Raw genomic sequence first — 8,654 nt, 5'->3', positions numbered from 1 at the left:
TTACACCATGTCAGTGCAATTTCTGTAATGTTAACTAGGCATGACTCAAGGTCAATAGTAAGAATTATAAATATATCATGTTATGTGATTTTAGCTATAGACACTAATCATTTGTATTTTCATGTTATAATTTGTAGTAATTTGGAATGAAAAAAAGCATAATTTATATTCCTAAATTTCTTATGGCGATTTCAAGGTCGGTCAAATTTACAGACTCCACATAGTTTATGTAAAAGTAACAGATAAAATATAATTTTACTGAAAACAAATGTTTGAACTGTATTAAGAAGGTTTTATAGATTACACAAATAGTATTTGAGGTTTTAGGGACAAAAGGTTTTTTAATCATATCATGAAAATCATTTTACAATTGGACTAGAAATGAAACAGGCTTAACATTTTCACAGACAAATTTTAGCAAAAATACTATTAAAAATATAATTTGTATACAAAAGAAACTTGTAATCGTTACTAAAAATCTGGAGAAGATACACACAGTGCTTCAAAAGTTATAAATATTTAAACGTGTAAATGTGTATATAAACTTGTGTATATTATACCGATCTTGTCAGTAAAGGGTTAATAGCTATAGTATGGAAACCGTTGAATTAGCTGAATCTATAATGAAAGGGGTTAAGGCATACTTAGTTGAAACTTAAAATGAACTGTAGTCCTACCTCTCAAGGAGCAGGTGCACATAGTTGAAACTTCGTACAGTATAATCCTACCTTTCTAGAGACAGTTAAAATTTGGTGTGTTGTATTTATGGTATTCTTTCATGTCATAATTCCAGTGATAAACTGCTGACATTGAGAGCACAAACAATAAAAGAGAGAAAATTCAAGCAAAAAGTATAAAAACTACTGATAATGTTTTACAGGTTACCACTAGTGTAAAAAAAAAAAAGAGTAGATCACATACTACTGTCTCCTGTTAATGTATCCAACCTCTGTGACCTGTAACATAATTAGATGTTATACTAAAATCTGTACTCATGAAAGTGTATATTGAAGTGTGTCTCTATCATGACATCCATCCCGTTGATATTTGTTCAGGTAATTATTCAGTCAGTTTTCTTATGTGTATAAACACTACTTTTGGTTTTATTGCTACTTAGGAAACAAAACATGTCCAAAAGCTAGCAAAATTACCTTGCAGATCAGTTTCTATGTTTATATTATACAATATTGTATATTAAATTGTGTGTAAGGTTGGATTGTCAGATAGATGTCTTTCCCATTGTGATTTATAATGTTTGCTGAGACTTTTGTGCTCAGATTAGAATCTTTATTGTAATATTATTTCTTTAAATAATGTAATAAAAACTGTAACTACTACAGACAGTGAAATCTGTAAGCCCACTTTATCACCAAATGATTGATTTTATGACACAGTTTTGCACCTTTTTTAAAAAAACCTTTATATTATTGCACAAAATGTCTATTAAGGTGCATGTACAAGATAAAAACCCTATAATCCAAGCACTTTTAAAAGGTGGACATTTCTTCAGTTTGCCCATGAAGAAAGGTTTGCCTTTTGAAAACTCTTGGGTTATAGAGTATTTTCATTTTATACCAAGACTTCTTGAACCTATGTGTTTTTCTGATGTCAAGAAGATATATTTACATTATTTGAAATGGAGTGTGTACACATTTATATAGTAATTTCCATGTACATTTTGTTTCTTGGATAGACAAACTGAATATTATTGTCAAAGATTGTTGAATATAAATCAGTTATTTTAATGACTGCATGTAAGTGTAAGTTCATTTGACTTCAGTCTGTTATAATTCAGTGCTTGCACCTTCTCATGTGAGGATTGTTGTCACTGTTTTCATTCACACTCATTTCTGTTTTTTTAAAACTTACCATTGTTTAGTTTCTCCCTGCTTTTCCTAGTTGTCCAAGTTCATCTTATCCAGTGTTTCAATTTAGAAAAGTTATCAAGGTAAAAGTACAAAAACTGGTCAGGTTGTTTCACTTCGATGTACTGTTATACCCTCACCTAGGTTAAACATAAAAAGAAATAGTTACTATATTTAAATGTCCTTCTTGATGATGAGAAACCCACTTGCAATAAAAATGTATCTCTGAATGGCTGGTATGGTATTAACACTTTCACTAATGTTTCAACCTTCCTAGGTTATCTTCAGGTTAACCTGAATAAACATATTACATCTTTTTTGTAATTTCAGGAAGGTCAAAATGTTGTTCTCTGCTTATCAATAAAAGTGTTAATACCCTTATCAGCTGTTCTGAGATATGTCAATATTTATGTCGCTTGATGAAAACATTTAACTTAATAAACATCTACAGTTCCTTTTTGTCAGTTTAAGAAGTTTTAAATTTCTTTAATATCTATGTGTTATTAAATGTTAGATTGTTTCCCAAATATAAAAAAGTGTTTTGTGAATGGCCAGCATGTCATGTGTTTGTTTCAGGTTTTGTTTTTGTAGTCCATCTTAACTACTGTATATTACAAGTAAGTGATGTATGAAACCACCAAACAATATGTATTCTGGTACCACTATCAGTGTATCATAATATCATATTCACGTGATGTTTCTGCTAGACATGGAATCAAACTATTATTAATTATAATCTTTTCTTTTACTCCTAAGAGTTCCCAAGCCGTCTTACACTTCCAAAGTGATTCGACGTACCTTGAAGATCTCTGCTTTGAGTTTAGTTCTGTGGGGATGTTGGCAACTTCTCCCATCTTCAGTCAAGTCCCTCTTAACTCACGCAAACCTTTGGATTGGATAACTAACTTAGTTAGCTATTAAATGTGCTGTTACTGTAGGTCAGCAGTTGTTTCCACAGATGCATGAAGAAAAAAAGGTCGCTCACATATGTATGTTTATTTAAAAACTACCTGTTTAAACTGGTCATCTTAACATTTGTAAGAGGCTTGTTTTACTTCTGAACATGAGCCTGTAGTAAACCACCATAAAAGGCCAATAATGTGACTTCCTGCTAAATGTTACTTGCATTATTGGCAGTATGATAAAGGAGATAATTATTTTAGGTTAAAACGTAACAGTTATCATTTTTGTTGCTGATCAGAATAAATCCTAAAGAAATATGTTATATTTATATAAAGGTTACTGAGAAGTAAAGTAGTCTTATAGAACACACCAGGTAAAATTACAAAAAAAGTAGTTTGTAAATGATTACTTAGAAAGGAGTGACAATGTACATACAACAGTTAAGTAATAATGATTAATGAATTTGTTTATATCCACCAGTTATTTTTGTTTATTTTGTGGTTTTTGGTTTTTTAATTTAAATGGAGAAATAAGGCATATATTAGGGAAATAGAAGTTGTGTGTTGAATATTTACCAAACATTGGGATAACATGTGAGAACTTAACATGCGTAGGTCTTATTTGCTTTTGTTGTGTATTTTCTGTTTAATTAGAAAATGGAGGATGTTCATAGAACAGATTACAATGTTCATAACTATGTGAAATTTGTTCATTATTTAGTTCATGTAGGTTATTTCTTATTTTTTGTCAGTAATGTGAGAGAAAAACAACAGAATCTTTCTGAAGTTTTTATTTATCAGGTTTCTGTACATTGTTGGCCATTAGAAAATTAGCCAATAATATAATTTATTTACCAGATTTCTACATTGTTGGCCATTAGAAAATTAGCCAATAATATAATTTATTTGCCAACTTTCTACATTGTTGGCCATTTAGAAAATTAGCGGATAATATAGTTTATTCACCAGCTTTCTACATGCTTTGGCCATTTTAGAAAACTATCCTATAATGTAATTTATTTACCACCATTCTACATGTTATTGGCCATTTTAAAAAACTTAACTGTTAATATAATTTATTTACCAGGTTTAACATAAAATCCTATTTTTGTGGAACAATAAAATAATATATAAAAATAACGTATATGTTAATGAGTTCAGAATTGTTACATGACAACAACAACAACAAACAAAGTGTAGACATCAATATATCTTGACATGTATACAAATGTATGAAAATTTTGTACACTAAATCCTGTGGAATAAAGAAACTATACACACAGGTGTAGTAAACCAGATATTTCTTGTATTTAAAAACTTACATATGTTTTGATAATCTAATTGATGAAAGCTGTAATTCTATTCAAAACTATAGTTTTAAGGCTTCAAGAAGTACCATCTCACTTTTTGTATGTATCGGAAATCCCTCAGTTTTTATCATACTTTAGATTGAATAGATATTCTCAAATCATACAATATAAGTTTAATTTTCAGTGCCTGATACTGTACATTTTCTACAAAGGCTCTAGTGAGCTTGTATTGCTGCTATCTGGCACAAACTGATTTATCTTGTACTATAATATGCAGCAAAATCAATTTCACTTATCTTTTTTGACACTTCTTAGTGTCCCGTCAAGACACACTAAACTTTCCTTGTATTGTTCTTACTTTAAGCTGCATTACAGTAACATTCAGTTTAGCCTGCATTGAATTTGTACACTGGAATGTTAGTTCACATAACATCTCCATATATGCAATAATATTTATTCCAGTATGTGCACAGGAATTTGTCACCAATAAAAATTCCACTTTGAAGTGTTTAAATGTAAACAGTTAAAAATTGATATTTAGAGAGCTCTAAATGATCCTGTGTATTAAAACATCAATTGAAAATAACATTTAATTATAAGTGTAAAACAAGCCGTGTAAATATTGATTCATGTAATACAACAATACACATTAAAATGGCTTTGTGTCTAAATGGACAAATATTATTTTGCAATATATGAAAATTTTTAAAAATCCTTAATTTATCTGTTAAAAATACTTGAGTGAAACTTCTTACTTCTCATTACTTATTTTGATATTGCTTCTCAGCTGTCATATGTTTTTTATTGTTATGAAAATTTATTATTTTTAGGAAAGACAGATGAGCAGCAGAAGTGTGTATGTGTGTGCATTTTCCATGGGAACTAAGGTTAAAGGAAATGTACAGCCTTTCTGCTACTTACAGTCATATATCAGAAATGTATTGTTTACACAAAATAATCCAGGGAGAAGTGCTAATCCACAATAAAGCAGGTTACTGGACTCGCTTAGTGGCACAAAGCACTGATGATGAAGGGTGTGGGTGGGCATGTAAAACACCACAAGCAGTTTGATTGTGAGAAAGAAAAAAACATACTTTTATAATACCTTTAAAAATTCATATTTTTAGGTTACAGAATTTGTTTAATAATCGTAAGATTGTGTGACACTTGAATGCTCTAAGTGCATCTCAAGTGAAATATGCCTCAAGGACTTTATATGACAAAATATATATGTATACATGTAATCTCTTCTGATAATATACTAAACAACGACAAGTATCCTCTTCTAATATACTAAACAACGACACAAGTATCCTTTACTAATAATATCATACCAAATGACGACACACGGGTCCTTTTCTAATAATACCACACTAAATGACGACACACGGGCCCTTTTCTAATAATACCATACTAAATGACGACACATGGACCCTCTTCTAATTGTGGCCAGGTATGTTAAGGCGTTCGACTCATAATCCGAGGGTTGCGGGTTCAAATACCAGTCGCACCAAACACGCTCGCCCTTTCAGCCGTGGGGGCGTTATAATGTTACGGTCAATCCCAGTATTCGTTTGTAAAAGAGTAGCCCAAGAGTTGGCAGTGGGTGGTGATGACTAGCTGCCTTCCCTCTAGTCTTACACTGCTAAATTAGGGACGGCTAGCGCAGATAGCCCTCGAGTAGCTTTGCGCGTAATTCAAAAACAAAAAACTTCTTATAATATCATACTAAATAACAACATATGGACCCTCTTCTAATAATAAAATACTAAACAACGACACATGGACCCTCTTTTAATAATACCATACTAAATGACAACACACGGACCCTCTTCTAATAATATGCTAAACAATGACACACGAACCCTCTTCTAATAATAAACTAAACAATAACGCATGCAACCTCTTCTAATATGATACTAAACGATGACACACGGGAGGGGCCTGGCATGGCCAAGCGCGTAAGGCGTGCGACTCGTAATCCGAGGGTTGCGGGTTCAAATCCCAGTCGCACCAAACATGCTTGCCCTCCCAGCCGTGGGGCGTTATAATGTGACGGTCCATCCCACTATTCGTTGGTAAAAGAGTAGCCCAAGAGTTTGCGGTGGGTGGTGATGACTAGCTGCCTTCCCTCTAGTCTTACACTGCTAAATTAGGGACGGCTAGCACAGATAGCCCTCGAGTAGCTTTGTGCGAAATTCCAAAAACAAACAGACACACGGGCTCTCTTCTAATAATATACTAAACTGACATGTGTAACCTCTTCTAACAATGACGCATGGACCCTTTTTTAATAATATACTAAATTGACGACACATGGACCTTCTATTAATATCATAGTAAACGACACATGGACCCTCTTCTAATAGTATACTAAACAACGTGTGTAACCTCTTGCTAGTAATATACTAAACAGTAATGCATGCAACCTCTTCTAATATGATACTAAACAATGACACATGGAACCTTTTCTGATAGCATGACAATATTCATTGACACATGACACCCCTTCTTAACATGCTACTCGACAATAGCATATAAAACCTTTATTAATGTACTTACTAGGTAACGACTGTTGGCACTTATTCTAATGTCATGATACTAAGTGGTGGCTCATTACACTGTACAGTGGTTTGTGGTTCCTACTTCTGTATTAGAAATGAGAAATACTTTGGTTTCAGTGCTTGAAGCAGGTAATATCTGTAACACCGCACCAATCAGGCATTTCTAAAGTTTCATGTCTAATTCTAAGAGTTGAAAATGAAGGTGTTTACAGTCTGAATTTTTACATGATTCTGGAATATTTGGATGTAAGAGTTGCTCCACTTGTGTAAGTATATTGATGTTTAAGTACGATAGTTTCACATCTAGATACATTAAAGTAACGAAGGATGTTAGAATTAGACATCATGCTAATCTTAGCTGCATTCATTTCGAGCTGCAACATACTAACCAAATAATAGGAGAAGGACCCATACAGTAACAAAAAATTTCTGGTTTATTTTGGTTTTCATGTTATATGTTACAGTATATGACACAAATTAACCCAACTTGTTATGAAATGTAGAGTTTAATTGTTACTATTTGCCAGATGCTTGAAAGCTATTTAAAGGTAAAGCCTTGATTTTTTAAATTCTCTTCAATGTTTTCTTAAGGTGCATGATATCATTTTATTAACCTTCTTTTGTTTCCTTTGTAAAGAGAATGATATTGATTTATCCAGTTTGTTTCTTTCAGATTCTTTTATATAGAGTATCATCTTTTTATTGCTCTTTGGCTAGCCCTGCTGCTTTGAGCCTTTAAACTCCAAACTGCCAACCAATTCTTTATTGTTTGTTTTGTTTGTTTCATAACTCCCTTTTCAGGAGTACCACATTCCTTTACTGGTGGTTTGTTTCAGAACTCTTTTTCAGGAGTACCACATTCCCTTTTTGGTTGTTTTTAGTTTCAGAAGTCCCTTCTCAAGTGTATCACTTTCCTTTATTAGATATTTCTGTGTGGATGCTTGTATGTGGTGAGGGAAACCTTCGAAAGAAGGTTCTATCTTTTAATTTCACCTCTTCTGCGATCTGAATGTCCACCTATTATGTGTTCAATGTGCATTTTGACCTGTGGGTGGGAGGACAGATTCCTGGTGGTTGAGGGGTCCAACCCCAACACACCAGTTTTGCCTTTAGTTCCTGTAGATGGGTGGCCCTGAAGGGGCAATTAGCTGATCCTTTGGGGTTAGGGTCAACCAAGTGCCAATATTAGACGTTCTCAACAGATGTTGTGTCTGATGCTGGTATTTGGGTATAATGTCCATGAAACCCTCACGTTGCTGCCGAGCTTCTTGTTTTCAGCTCTGTAGCATGTCCTCTCGTAGGGCTTCATGATGGGTGTGGTCAATGGACACCAAAATTTTTTATCGTGGCTTCTAACACCTCTCACCTACACATTACTAAAGCTAAAAAACTTGATTGGTAAATAACCACGCTTGGAGGACTCTAATACCAAATCCCAAGCTACAGTTGATATAGTATTAGGTTGTCCAGAAATAAATGTAATTATTGAACTGTGAAGTTTGGAAAAGTATAAATCAGTGTTTAAAACATGCTTTAATTAAAGTAAGCACCATTTGACTCAACACACTTTTGTCAAAGTGTAACGATGCTGTTTGTGCCCTTGCTATAGAAATCAGAGTTTCTATGGTTAATGAACTCCCTGAAAGCTTCTTCTGCAGCTTCCTGGTTTTGAAAGCATTTATTGTTCAAAAATTTTTCAAAATGCTTGAAAAAACGAAAATCTTTAGGGGAAGGTCTGGGGAATAAAAGATGGGTTAGGCAGAACCTTGATTCCCACTTTCTTCAATTTTTCGAGGGTCATCCTTGACAGGTATCATAACGCTGATTTTGTTGATCTTCAGGTAGCTCATGCAGAACCCACTTATCCAACTTTTCGTCTTTTCAATTGCACTCAGGTGGTTAGCAATGCTTGATTTGTTTGTGTATAGCTTTTCTGTAAGCTCACTGTTGTGCGAGGGTCTTTCTCAACTGCTTCCCTTAATGTGTTTTCATCTAAGGATGGCTTCCTTCCAT

This window comes from Tachypleus tridentatus, chromosome 13 (genome assembly GCF_004210375.1).
Source record: "Tachypleus tridentatus isolate NWPU-2018 chromosome 13, ASM421037v1, whole genome shotgun sequence".
Lineage (NCBI taxonomy): Eukaryota > Metazoa > Arthropoda > Merostomata > Xiphosura > Limulidae > Tachypleus > Tachypleus tridentatus.
This window is presented reverse-complemented; position numbering follows the sequence as displayed.